This window comes from Parambassis ranga, chromosome 7 (genome assembly GCF_900634625.1).
Source record: "Parambassis ranga chromosome 7, fParRan2.1, whole genome shotgun sequence".
NCBI lineage: Eukaryota > Metazoa > Chordata > Actinopteri > Ambassidae > Parambassis > Parambassis ranga.
Window position 1 is genome coordinate 4,039,650 of NC_041028.1, and position 13,818 is coordinate 4,053,467.

General features: G+C 43.7%; 1 protein-coding gene across 3 annotated transcripts in view; it reads left to right on the plus strand.

Moving 5' to 3' along the window:
* Positions 1-13,818, plus strand: part of camta1a (calmodulin binding transcription activator 1a) — a 253,255-nt gene that overhangs the window by 204,413 nt on the left and 35,024 nt on the right. The gene's annotated exons all lie outside the window — the stretch shown is intronic.

Genomic DNA, 13,818 nt, shown 5'->3' on the forward strand with positions numbered 1-13,818 from the left:
TCATCATTCTCGTTTAGCATGGCAGCCATTATTGTTGGAAGGTGCCTGATACAGCCATTCCCACACACATAGTTTTAAGGATGTGTAAAGCACACGTACAGAGAAGAGGGCTTTTTGAGGGGTGAGCTAGCTACTTTTGTCGTGTGTACAGTATATTTTATTTATAGTATGAAATGTAAAGAAAAACATATTTAGTAGTAATAATAACACATTTTGGCTTCAGTACCTTTGTTACTTTAAGTTGTATTACCAACTGAGGATTGTTGTCTGTTGAGTCTGGGTAATCCTGTTGCACAGAGTAGACCCTGAGACCCATCCTTTGCTTACTTAACAGCTCCCTGTATAATGACTGTTGGTAAAATAGAGGAGCAGCATGGTAAGAAAAAGGCAGAAGAGAAGAACTGGCCTTAACAATGCCTAAATACTAATCAAAATAATTAGAGTGTTCCCACAGCCAGTAAAACCTTTCAGACAACTGTTTATTTTTCTCGCTCTGTTAACACTGTGTGTGACAGGCTGTAATAACGACCCCAGCAGACATAAAGCATGCCTTTGCCTGTCTCTTCTGAGTTCAGTAAGCAAGGCAATTTAGGTTGTTTTCACTTAAATATATTTTCCAAATGATTAAATGTACAGTGTATTATTAAAAAGTCTGAGTAATCTGCTGTCTATTTTCTGGAGTTCAGTTGAATGCTGGTGTTAAAGCTGCAGTGTGGGACTTTTGCATGTAAATGAACCTTTTATCTTTGGCAAATAATTTCACATAATACTAATTAAGTGTATCTGTGCCAGGTAAATCTTTCTCAAAATGGAGTTTTCTGTGATTTAGATTAAATACAATCTCTGTGTACAGAGGAAAGAAAGATATGCTAACATTACTACCGGAAATTTCAAATAAATACAGAGAAGCTCTCACAGTTCCAAGACAAATATCAATTATTTAGGTGGAGTATTCATCATTTAAGCAGACCATCAACACATTTATCTCGGTTGCTCTCTTAGGTTCAAGATGGGTTAGCTTAGCTCTTATCTCAGAGGCTGTGCCAGAATACTTGTAGTGTTGCACCATACAGTGTGAATCATCCTAGCTGACCTTACCTGCATACATCGTATGTGCTGTCGATCTAATGTCGATGCACTGTAGATTTAAGCACTCAGTCTACAGGAAGGGCTTATATATTATCTATTATTGCATTACTCATGTTTCTACATGTATTTAATGGAGTAATTGGTTATTGGCTGCTAGTGCCGGAGAGCTCCCCATGCCTCCTAGACCATTAAGTCTCAGTGATTGTGGGGAAAATCCACAGTGAATGTTCAATGTATAACAAACCAGCATTAGGCATCAAAGTATGCATCATTCAAAGTTACAATGTTGTGTATTAAAAAATACCCTTTGTGTGTTTGCACTGCTTCCTTGGTATCCTGTAGCAAAGAAATATACACTGGAGAACTTTGGGATGTACCCAGTTTGCTAAGTCTTAGCTTCAGTTGAACTTAGAAGAAGGATACTCATGTGTAATTGCAATTTTAGAATTGCAGTTGTAGAATTATCTTTTCCTAGTAACCGAGTAACATTTTTCAGTGATGGGCATGTGAACCCATCCGTCTTGGATTCTTCTTCCTTTAATTCAGGCTTTAAAGTAGTTTGACTATTCTTGGGGGTGAAACACAGCCACTGTTCCTTTGTGAGTCAGGCCAAAAGTTGACACAACCACAGCAGATGGACACCTGCAGACATTGAGAAACACATGTACACTCTGCACAGGGAGTGAGTAACAGAGAGCTCAGGTCACACTGGGTCACTCACTTTTCAAAACTACAACCTTCATTTTGAGCTTCTCCCTCTCTGCCAGTTGCAAAAGACACACACATAAACACTCATCAAACTTTAAGGGAGTTCTCTGACTCAACTTTTCTTTCCTGTTACTGTAGAGCATCAGCAAAGAACAACTGAAACCTTGGCCCTCACCTCTCACACTGCTTGGCTGATATTCTTGCGTGTTTCCCAAGGCTCTGAGCAGCAACACATCCACTCATTTATAAGATAAATAAATTCTGCTGCCAAACAAAAAAAAAAAAAAAACATTTACTCACAAACATGTATTTTTATTGGCACGGCTAGGACTACAGATTTACATCTCTTTTCAGGCAGTTTACTGCCGACCATCTGTGCTGACAAGGAACCACAGTCACGGTGATACAAGTGGTAAAGGATTACACCTCAGTCCATATCTCTGCAGATGCAGAGAGACCTTCAGCACCTCTGTCTCTTCAAGCCACTTTCAGTCAGCCTACTGACAGCTAGTCTCTTTCTTATTCTCTCTCTCTCTCTTTTCTCCACCTTCCTCCAGTCTCTGAACTCTCTGTCCCTGACTCCCTGTGTACCATTTGCTGTGTCCATATGAGATTTGCAGGCAGTAGTCTGTCAACAGCAGAGCAGCAAGGAGACTGGAGCTCCCAGAGCGGCAACAGGGAAAGGTCACCAGTGAGTGAAAAATGTAAATATTCAGCCATCCAGCGGCCACAGTCACGGAAAGACAGGGATGAAAATAACTCCTATTACACAGCACCGACAGGGAGGAACACAGAGGACAGAGAGGGTAGAGACAGACTGTGAATGAGTGAGATGGACACAACTTTTAAAAAGTTAGGCTAAAAAAACACACTGAAGGGAGACTTGGAGAGAGCGATAGATTTAAAGATTTGAAGCAACAAAAAAAAAAAAATCCACAGCAGAATAGGGAGAAAAGGGGCAGTGTGTATATGTGGGTATTTTTAGATATGTGTGTGACAGTGCAAGAAAGCCAGAAAGTGAGAAGTAAGAAAGATAGACAGGGTGAGGTTGGCGAGGTGTTTTAGGGAGGGAGGGGGTTTAGCTAGTGGGTGTGTGCCTCTTTATCCACTCTTTATCCACTCTTTATTGAGTCAAAGCCTGGGTAATGAGACAGGGGACAAGAATAAAGACCTGTGAGGGGGGTCTTCTCTCACTCCATTCATTTTCTTTTGTTCTTTTCACCTCTCACTCTCAATCTTCTCATCCCCACCACACTACCTCCACCTCTCTGTGGCATTAGTTCAGAATGTCTAGCCCGTCCCCACAAATGGCTGAGAGTGAAGAAAAGTACCACCGCAGTTATCTGAGGTTGCAAACAATGAATCCAAATTGCTGCTGAGACAGAGAGTAGCCCAAAGCGGACTGTGTGGGTTTTTTAAAAAAAGTTTGTTTCAATGGTTTGGTTAAAAAAAATGGTGCTCTTCCAAAGTTCATAAGTCATTGCAAACATTCTAAATCCACTCTGTAAATGCTGCCAGTTACACGTGGACTGTGTGTACTTAATTGCTTATCTCTGTATAATACAAGCTGTCATGGCAGGCACGCATTGGCGCAAAGCATCCTGCCTGTCCTGGTGGCACTGATTGATTCCATTGCTCCTTGTCCCCTTCTCTTGTTTAGTGCGAATCGAATGTAATTCCCTGCTTGTGCCTCTCCATCAAATCAGACAGTGGAGTTTGCGCTGGCCGGCGGGGGCACAGAGGTGGGGATAATTATGATATTAATACGGAGGGGGTCTGAGGGGAAACGTCATTTGTCCTGCTGCCTGCCATGAACACAGAGAGGGGTCAATAGCCTCTCCTGCTTTTCCTACTTTAAAGAGGAGGAGAGAGGGATGAGATAATGAAATGACTAGTAAGGCAGGAGGGAATGCTGACGACCTTGTTTCTTCACAGCTATCACTTTCTCGCTCTTACCTTCCTCAGCTTAGGCCACTGTGCTCTAGTCTCTGTCTCACATGAATACATTATTAATATCATCATTCACTGCAGTTACATTTTTTCTTATTACATTAGTCCTTCAGAGTATAATGACTTTGGAACCACTTGAATTAGTGTTATGTAGGAAAATGAGTTGTCACTGTTGTCCCTGTGATCATTCCAGCACTATTAGACAGTATTTCAGCAGTTTTAATTTATGGAATAATTCAAAGGTTACTTAATTGGACAGGCTGAGTGATAACTTTGTGATTAAAGAGAATCCTGTGTGCAGCGTAGGCTCCGCGGTGCTGTCCGTGGTGCTGAAACCTATTTTGTTCCAGTCATTCTAACCATTCACTGCATCACAAGCTTTTTTTTTTAAACTTTTATTTTTATTCTTTCCACCTCTGTTGATTTATCAAGAACCACCCAGCTCTTTTGAACTCCCATGCTATTAACCTCTCATAAGCTCACCGATCTCTACAGATCAATGCATCTGGCTAGTGCTGTCAGCAGATCATGTGCACATGTACTCATCAGGCCTCCTGCCTCGGCACAGACAGGACAGAGGCCTCTCTCGCCCTATTTAATTGAATGGGAAATGTTGAGGAGCTTCTTTTGCTGTGCTGATCTGTCGGTCTGTGTGCAAGCAGGATACAGTAGCTCCACCAGAGCGGACATGCCTGCAGGCTAAAGGCAGACAGATAGATTCTTTATATCTACCAGAGTCCTCTATTCATTCGGATCAGGTTAGTTGCCTCTGTGCTGAGAACTGGGAGACAGGTGCCGGATTCAGAGCGGCTCAGGTGATGTGTGATGACGGAGCAGAGCTGTCAGGTCCAGATTCACATCAGATACGTCCACAGTATGCAAGGCTACATAATGAATATTTCACTGAGATAAATCATAGATGAGCCTGGGCACCGTTCTGTTGATTTCACTGAGAGGGTATGAGAGTCAGGAAAACCTGGTGAGGTTTTGACTGGCTGTCTACAACCTCAGGGCAAACGGAGGCAGTAGAAATATAATTGCCTTTAGCTATGCAGGCTGTTGTTTGTATCAAATGGAAATGCACCTCTACAGAGTTTGAGCTTAGATTTATGGCGTATGAATTTGATTTCACCGCCTGACATAACTGTTCAATCCAAAACTTCAACACTGGGCTGGCAGGTGAACAGGTGGCAGTATATGCAATGGGAGTGTGTGTCTGTGTCTGTCAATGTCAGTTTTCTTTGTGTGTGTGTGTGTGTATCTGTGGACTAGACTTTCCCTGCTCTACGGTGAGAGACCGTGGTGCTTTCAGCAGCATGCTGCTGCTGGCAGGCCCCCACTCTCTCTGCCATGAGGAGAACAGCTGCTTCACGGGCATGTCGGGGTGTGAGCCATGTCCCTGATGTGGCTCCCCTCGTCTCCTTCGGTTCTCTTCCTCCTCTTGTGTGCAGTCACACAGATACAGTGCATCTGATTTTAACCCACTCCATACCATAAACATTAAAATAAGCTTCTCCCCCTTGTATCAGCATTTCCTAAAGTCCAGTAAGAACATCTGCTACTTTCTGTTTCCACAGAAAATATGGAGTTAGTTCAAAGTTGGTCTCTGCCAAAAACAGTGACACTGGGGCTTCTGACCTCTAAACAAATTGAAGGTTACTCTTGTGCTTAATTAATGGCCCCTGCTGGATTGCTCTCTCCCCATACGATGAAAGAGGGAGAAGTTGAGCTACACCCCAGAGACACACAGCGCCTCCTCTCCTCCTGGCAGACTGATCTGTTCCTCAGTGCCTGCGACCTTTTCTCTAGGCCCGTCGCCTAGCCCACCAGCACGGCCAATTATCACAAATCCCCTGCCACATTTGTCTTGCCATTTTCACTCTGCAGCCAAAGAGGCGTGCGTGGCCATAGACTCATATAGCCTCCCTAACCAGCCTGAGCCTAGATGGAGAAACAGAGGCCCACAACAGGTATGTGGTGCTTAAATAATTCAGTTATCCTGAAAGGTTAGGACTCTGCCAGTAAGGCGAACTGACATTCATCTTGCTCAAGAGTCAGGCACCTGCTTTGAGAAGGAGTAGCCATCGACATGTTTACACTTTCAAGATTGTTATTGACCAATATTTTACATGTTATTCTGCTATGAGAACAGAAAACAGACTCACTAAACAGAGCAGGAAGCAAATGTCTGAGTCTGAGATTGTAACAGCAGTAAGCTTGTTTCAGAGTATTACACCAAACCTTGATGCTGATTTGATATTCACTTCGGTGTTGCTCTTCTTCCTTCCTCTCCTACTGTATATTATATAATAAGTGGACATTGACTATTCTGTCACAGCCCACTTTTTGCCTTAACTCTTCTCTCCGTGTGTTAAAACACAAAGGACATCAATGATTCCACAGTAAGTCTATTCGGTGCTGTGCCAATCTTGTGTCAAGCTGTGGGTCTGCTTGTGTCACTTTGCAGGCTGAGGCGTGATGGCAAAAGTGTGCAAGCATCTCCCAGCTTCCCAGAGAACACTGGTCACAGCTAATGACCAGAACTGTCTGATTTGTCCTGCCCTGATTACTCCTCTGAGCCCCAATTAGCCGTGGATGAGGGCTGACATCCCGACACGATTGCTTGGACGTGTCATAGAGGGAAAGATGAGGCAGGGAAAGAAAGGATAGAGGTGAGAGGGGAGGAGGATGAGGAAAGCGTATGTTAAAGACAAAGGAGAGTTGATATGAAAGCTCTGGCAATATATCTGACCAGAGTCATTCATTCTTCATTCAGTCAGTTATCGATCTCAATTCCCTTTTAAACAGCTACCACTCATCAACACACAAACCAACAGCTCTGATTGCAATTTCTATAATTGGCAATTTTCATTGTGGAAATCTGCCTGTCTGTGGGTTTTGCTGCATCTGGTTGGAGACAGGTTGATTTCTCTGTGGGCTACGGATTAAGAGACTAAGGCCCATTTGTGAAAAACATAGAAGATAAAGTATTAGCCAATGTGGTCGAATCAATTTACTAGCTGAAGTTAATAGTGAAGTCCTGGGAGACTCAGCAGTGTTTTATTATGAATAAAAAACAATGCTATTTCTTTCCCTAATTGTCAATAACAGTCTCTGTTATGAACACTGTCGTGTCTGGATCTTTCTTTAAATGCTCCTCCTCTTGTTTTATTTCTCTCCAGCCTTCTGCTTTAGCCTGACCCCCGCCCCCACCCATACCACCATTCTATCTGTCTTTATTTTTCTCCGCCACTGTGTCTCCCCAGGATTGCTGAGCTATCTCCCCTCTGCAAGTTTTGAGAGAAAATTCTCTGTTTTTTTTTTTGGCCTGCACTCATTCTCTCTCGGTAGGGGGCAGTGGAAAAGTAACTACAAGGGCACAAAAAGCCTTCAGAGTCAAACCAGACTTCTTTTAGTCTTTTTTGATCTGAGTACATGTCATATCGAACACACACACACACACACTGTGTTTCAGTGGAATGGCTCTGCTCCCCATCTCAAAACACACCCACGCAAACCTGAGAAGACACAGAGATTGAGAGAAGGCGGGAGGAAGAGGAGGCAAGAGAAAGCAAAATGTGGAGGAAACAAGAGGTGGGAGGGGCTGAGGTGCTTTGAGAATGGGGATTAGAGTTAGAAGATTAGAGGTAGAAGATGATATCATTTGGTAGAGATGAGCGGGAGCAAACGAGCAGTGCAAATCACCCAACGTTAACGAGCTGCCTCGTAAATTACTGCAGCCGAGTGTATGCTTGAAGCTGGATCTGGATAGAGCTGTGTAGTGCAAAGCAGGCATAACGCTAGTCTTAATATTATTTACTACCACCTCCCAATATATGTAGGTTTTGTATGATTGCCCCAGAGCCAAATATTGGCCTCCCGTGGCTACATTAGAGGACGTTTCTTAAAAAATAGTGCGAGGTTTTAGTCAGCCAGAGGCCCCCTTGTGTGGCATTCTAACCCTCATCCACACTGCAGATGATACACTCCAATCCCAACAAAGCACAGAAGAAAAGAAATAAATTATTCCTAACTTCTCCAGTGACCTTCTCAGAAAACTTTGACCGACTGTTCTTTATCTCCCTGTAGTGTTTACAATATTTCCTCCTCAATACAAAGACTGTAGCGGAACAGGAACAGGCAGTTATTAAATTGAATTAAAATGTTGATTTTCAATAAAATATGTTTTTTTTCTCTTACTGTGCTGAAATTTTTAAACCGGATTAAACTGGATTTAAAATCCAATGGACTGCAAAAATGAACATGGGTATAAACCTGTATGTTTCAGACTGTTGATGCAGCAGACAGAGTATGTTATGGGTGGCAGGTTCTCTCTTCTTGTGCTCTGAGGGGGTGAGGATAGCGAGTGGGATAGAGGGAGGGGGGGGGGGAATATACATTTCTATTTTAGCCAGGGGCCAGGCAGCATGAGAATGACTTTCATTGGGTGGATTTTAAATATTACATGACTTCCTGATGGCAGTGGGCTGTCTGAGGCGCTGTCTGGCCTGGTATTAACCTGTCCAGATAAATCAGCCGTTTACCCAACTCTGTACCTCTGTACAAAGTACTGTTTCCACTCTTTGTACCTGCTTTTCTCTCTGCTTCCCCCTGTTTTTCTGTGACCCTCCAGCTTTTCCTGTTTCTCATGCACCATTTCTAGCCTCTAGTATGCTTTGGTGCAACCCACTTTGTGTGTACAGTGTGTATATCTGGAGTTACTCTGTGGTCCTCTGCCAAGGCCCCTAACGTCATATGCAGCCTGGCAGGTGACAAATAGTTTTTTAATTGCTTGCACCAGGAAAATCATTAGTCTCTTCCCTTTCCTTGGTGGGACCAGGCAGGACGTGTGCGCAATAATAATAGCCTGAGTCCCGTTTCCCGCCTGCTATTTTTAGAACAGGTATTTTAGGAGCCAGCTCTGTATATGCCTAAGTGCATGTGTATATGTACAGTGTGCCTGTGTGCATGTGTGCAAGTGCGTGTACATGTGGGGTGGGCTTAAATGGTCCGGGGGTGCTTTTCCTTGGTTGCACGGAAGGAGTGTGTTTGTCAACCCCGTTCCTGCATGCCTCATGAGAGTTTTTCTCATTGCCATTGCTATTCCCCAGCCCCTGGGAACATGCTGTTTGTCTCTGTGTGCGTTTGTGTCGGCAAGTGCGTGTGTGAGTCTGTGTGTGTGTGTGTGTGAACCTCTGTGTCTGGCAGCCTCTGGCCTAGGCCATTGTGTTGTAGTGCATTACTGTAGCAATCCACTGATACAGTGGCCAGCCAGATGAAGCCGTCCAGTTTATGGAGCAACCTGCAAACTCCAGCTGCTTTTGGTTGGGATTGTGCTTAGTGGTGAGATATAGTATTGATTTTCTCTCCTCGGTGCCCTTGCCATCCCTGCGTAGATATGCACCAGTGCTCAGCATCCATTCACTGAGAAGGGGGGGCTGGGGGGCGCAGAGAGGATGATGTTTATGTGACGATACTGACCCCATTCGTTCACATGGAAAAGCCATGGATTGTGAGGTGGCTAGACAGCAGAGGGGAATTGAGTTTGTGAAGCTCAGATTGTAAGATGAACCCTGAATTTGATTTCTGTTATAGGAGCATTTTTTTATTATCTCGCCATCTCAAGACCTTTGTGTGTCTATGTCTATGTAGCATCTGAAATGGTGTGCATGTGTGTGTTACCAAGCAATTTCAATCTGTGTGGTTGATGTTTGCCTTTTTTTTTTGCCCTTGCTTTGAATCCCAGTGGGGAGCCATGTTCAGCAAGCCACTCAGATCCCGCCCTCCCTTCCCTCCCTTCCCGCCCTTCTCTCCCTACTCTCCCTTCTCTCCCTTCTCTCACTGCTTTCACTGCCTCCCATTCTCTTATATTTTAACAACGTACTAAAATCAAATACCTGGTCAGATATTATTTGAAACATTTTTGTGGAACCCCCTGGGCCACTCTGCATGGGTGCATGTAATATAAGCGCCTCATTACACAAAATATTTCATAGATAAATGAATTAAAAATCCTATTGTATAAAAATATTAGTGCGTGACCTTTCAGTGAATTTTCGGTTTGCTGCTTATGATATGTTTAAGCAATGAAAACTGAACTGAACCTTCTGGACTGCTTGTGTTATAACGATACCTTTAGGTGTGCAGTACAGTTTCTCCAAGCTATTAATTGGAAAAAGTCATAAAGAGAAAAATCATTCAACTAAAACAGGTTTTATTTAGATTTTTTTAATAAAATGTAGATAAAATGTAGAGCCCAACCAAACCAATTTTACTGGATATGAATATCCTAATCTGTTCTGTCCTTTATGGCTTTATCAACAATCTATGGTTGTGGAAATTCAAGCCCCCTTGGCCCATTAAAACATTGCATGTTTTAAATTATAATCCACTACACTGACTTTTGAAATGAATGTTTTGCTGCTTATACCAATAATTAATCAAAGGGAATCACACTGAAAGAAAGATGATAAGAATTTCAGTTCATCATGTTGTATGATGGCCCACCCCAGAAGAGCCACAAATGTAGGGTTTGGCTAGCCACACAGCTGAAAGCTGTTTCTCTGTATATGTATGTTCGTGTTTGTGTGTGTGTGCATAATCAGGGCTGTGTTATCCACGCCAAGTGGCCCTACCCTGGCACTGCTGAGACTGGGGAGACCCAGTCTCTTTCCAGATTCATCTCTCCAGCTTTGTTTGACTAAGTAGTGCCATGGTGTTGGTGCTAGAGAGGGCTGGAGTGGTAACAGCAGCAGCAGTGCAGCGTATGCGTGGGTTGCCTGAGCCAGTGGGGCTTGGCACAGAGCGGCAGCATATGTTCATGGCCAGCTTCCTTCCTCCTCTCCCATATTTCTCTCTTTCTCGTCTCTTCTCTCTCTCTCTCTCTCTCTCTCTCTTATTCTGGCTCACTTCTGCTAAACCTCCCCCTCTCGTTTCTTTTGGCTTTGAGCGACCTGGTATCACCTGTGGGAGACAGCGTAGTACAGAGATCAAAGGGCATTGGGCTTCCCAGCGTCCCCCAAGGACAACCCACAGTGCCTTGCTAATGCAACAGCTCTTTCCTTTGACAGAGGTACAGACATAGACTCCTCTTTGTCATTTTATAATCTGGCATATGATCAGAGAATATCTGGTGCAGCAGGTAATGTGTTGTGGCTTTAATGGGACTCTGGTTCATTTTTAATGACTTTCCATGGGATGGTCACTAACACATTGGCCTATTTTTGCTCTACATAAACCTCTGGCTGTTATCCCAGCATGTCAGAAGAAACCATTCCTGAATCCTGCCAACTAACTAGTAGATATGAACTGCCACCCTGCTGGCTAGCAAAGAGTTAACTGTGTCCCAGATAGCCCAAACCAGCTGCTTCAGCCTTTCACACCTTCTCTCCTGCTGCCTGCTCTCCTCTTTGCCTCTTGGACCAGTAAATGAACACTCATTTGCAAGTTAGATAAATCCTTTGAATGTATTATTGATGCAAACAAATTAGCCTGTAGGCCCCAGACAATACCTAATGGAGCCTTGGCTTATGGGTGAGGTAGTTTCCAGCGAGGGCACTGTCGGTGTTCCAGGATTGATGCCTGCTCTTCTGCCCCGTAATTATTTCTCCTACAAATTATTCAGCTGTTCTGATGCAGTTTGGGATATAAAGCAGCACTTCTTATTGCTGCCTATATGATTCCAGGCCTCAACCCAGCCACATTCATTAGTTTATTAAAGAAAAAAGACATGGGCAATTAGATAACTGGGATAAAGCCACCGAAATGAGGGGATGTGTTATTATTCAAGTTATGCATGCTGCTTATAATTCACTGGGGTTTATGTTGCTGTTGCTTTTTCAAGGATATTCTCTTATCTTGTTGTACACAGACACATGCACACATTTTAACAGCCTTGTATAAGCCTGTTCACATATTTACAGAGACTCAGACAGACTCCCTTTCACAAATAAGCACAGAAACACTGGCAGAATGTGTGTCGCTAGCAGAAGCAAAGAGGGGACACATACGGACACACGGGGAGAGAGCAAGTACATCTAATTTATGCTAGCTGGCAGTAGCATTGAGGAGGCAGAGGTTGTAAAAGTATCAGAAGAAAAAGTGAGAGTGGAGATGAGAGAAAGAAAGGACTACCATACTGTCCTCAGTGATTAGGACTTGGTATTGATCACAGGAGGTAAGGGGAATGCAGGCTGAGAGGGGGAGTGAGAGAACAGGCCCCAAGGCTCGGACCCCAACTCTCTGGTGGCCTCTTCTCTGTTCCGCTCCAGCAAGCTGGTCAGGGCCATGGGGAGATTCATCAAAGGGGCTTATCCCTCTATCTGTCCTATCTGCATACACACAAATACACATATTAATGCATACTTACACGTTCCTTTGGCCTTTGAAAAATGCTCTATTTGATGACATCATTTCCCCTTTTGTTCCACAGTTAGACATTTTAAATTAAAGCTGATATGTTATTGCCAGGGTGTTGAAGAGAGTTCAGCACAGAGGGAGCCTGCTCTTCTGCCAGTTGTTTTGCTTAGAGCTTATCCTCTACTGTGTGCTTGTGCTTTCTTCAGTGTGCTGGTCTCATAATTATAGTTAAACCGTTAAAGATTTAAATCTTGATTAGCCTCATTCTAGTCGTTGTTTTGAATGCATTAGTCCACTTGCAGTCACTTTCAAACACATCACAGAGCAAGGCTAATGTCAGTAGTCAAGAACTGCGTGTCTCAAGCGAGGATGCAATCAGGGGTCAACAGATCAAACATAGACTCGCACACTGTCACACACATGGCATCAATCAGCTGCTCATGACGGTGTGTCCATATTCTCCCTCCAGTATTTAGTGTGTGCATGTGTGTGTTTTCTCCTCTTAGTCTCTTTTTCCTCTCCCCCTCTGCTCCCTCTTCCTGCTTTTCAGCTGACTCTGGGCTTTGGCAATCTTATTTGCCTTTCGATCCAGATCAATCTTCGTCTTATCTACAGCTCCTGAATCATAAACATTTCATAGGCTCAACCTTGACACTGACAGACATGGAGTGGTGAGGCTTTGGCGCCTGTGGAGGCTGTGTTGATGCCTTTTCTGACTTCACTCGGTCCGAAGAAGGCGTTGAACTCTGGTGCACTGACACAAACCCTCATCCTGCACAGTCACACTGTATCAAGAAGAGACACACTGTGGTGCGTTTGTGTCTGCGCACTCTCACACATGCATGCACACACATACAAAGTATGTGTCTGGGTCGTCTGTGTATATGTGTGTGATGTATTATTCATAAGAAGAAGCATTCATCTCAGTGAGACACCTTCAACAATTTGGAGACATGGTGTGCTTAACGGCTTAATGTAGTTGCTGCAATTTGGCTCTCCTCTGGCTGATTAACACCAGCTCTCTAGTCCTTACTGTGCTTTCCCTCACCAAGGATTAGGCGTTATAAGAAACATGGCTTCCAAGGGAGTTGATGAATATTTCCCCAAATTTACCTGACATTTTCTGATTTGAACGTCTCACGGAATATTCTCTACTATTCAATTTCTGTCTAGCTATTTCATCACTATCATACAGAGCTCAAAGGAGATGAACACTAACTATTTGCTGTAATGACCTTGCTGTGCTGTGTTTAAAAACTGCCACACTGTCTATTCATTCAAAGTGGGTGGATGCACTCTTTCCTTTTGTCTCATTTTGCTTTGTCTCTACTTGTCTCTTACCTCTTTAGAGCAGGTCAAACTTTCGCAGTGTGTGTGTATGTGTGAGAGTGCTGCCGACAGTAGAGCACTCAGCAAAGTGCCACCTCAGCACCTGTGCTTTAATGATTAATACCATATTGATGGTCTCAATTAATTTCCTATTACACCACCAGAAGGCTGCGGTCGCTCTGTCTCTGTCACGGCCCTGCGCTTGTTTTGGGAAGCCTCTTTGTGGCAGCTGCTGGATGGAGATAGTATGCTTCTCACTGGCTCACACACAGACCTACAATTTTGCAGACAGATGTACCAAACATGCACGTACACAATCACACATGCTTGTATCTTATGAATACACACACATTATTACACGCTGCTTTGCTCCTCACATTTCAC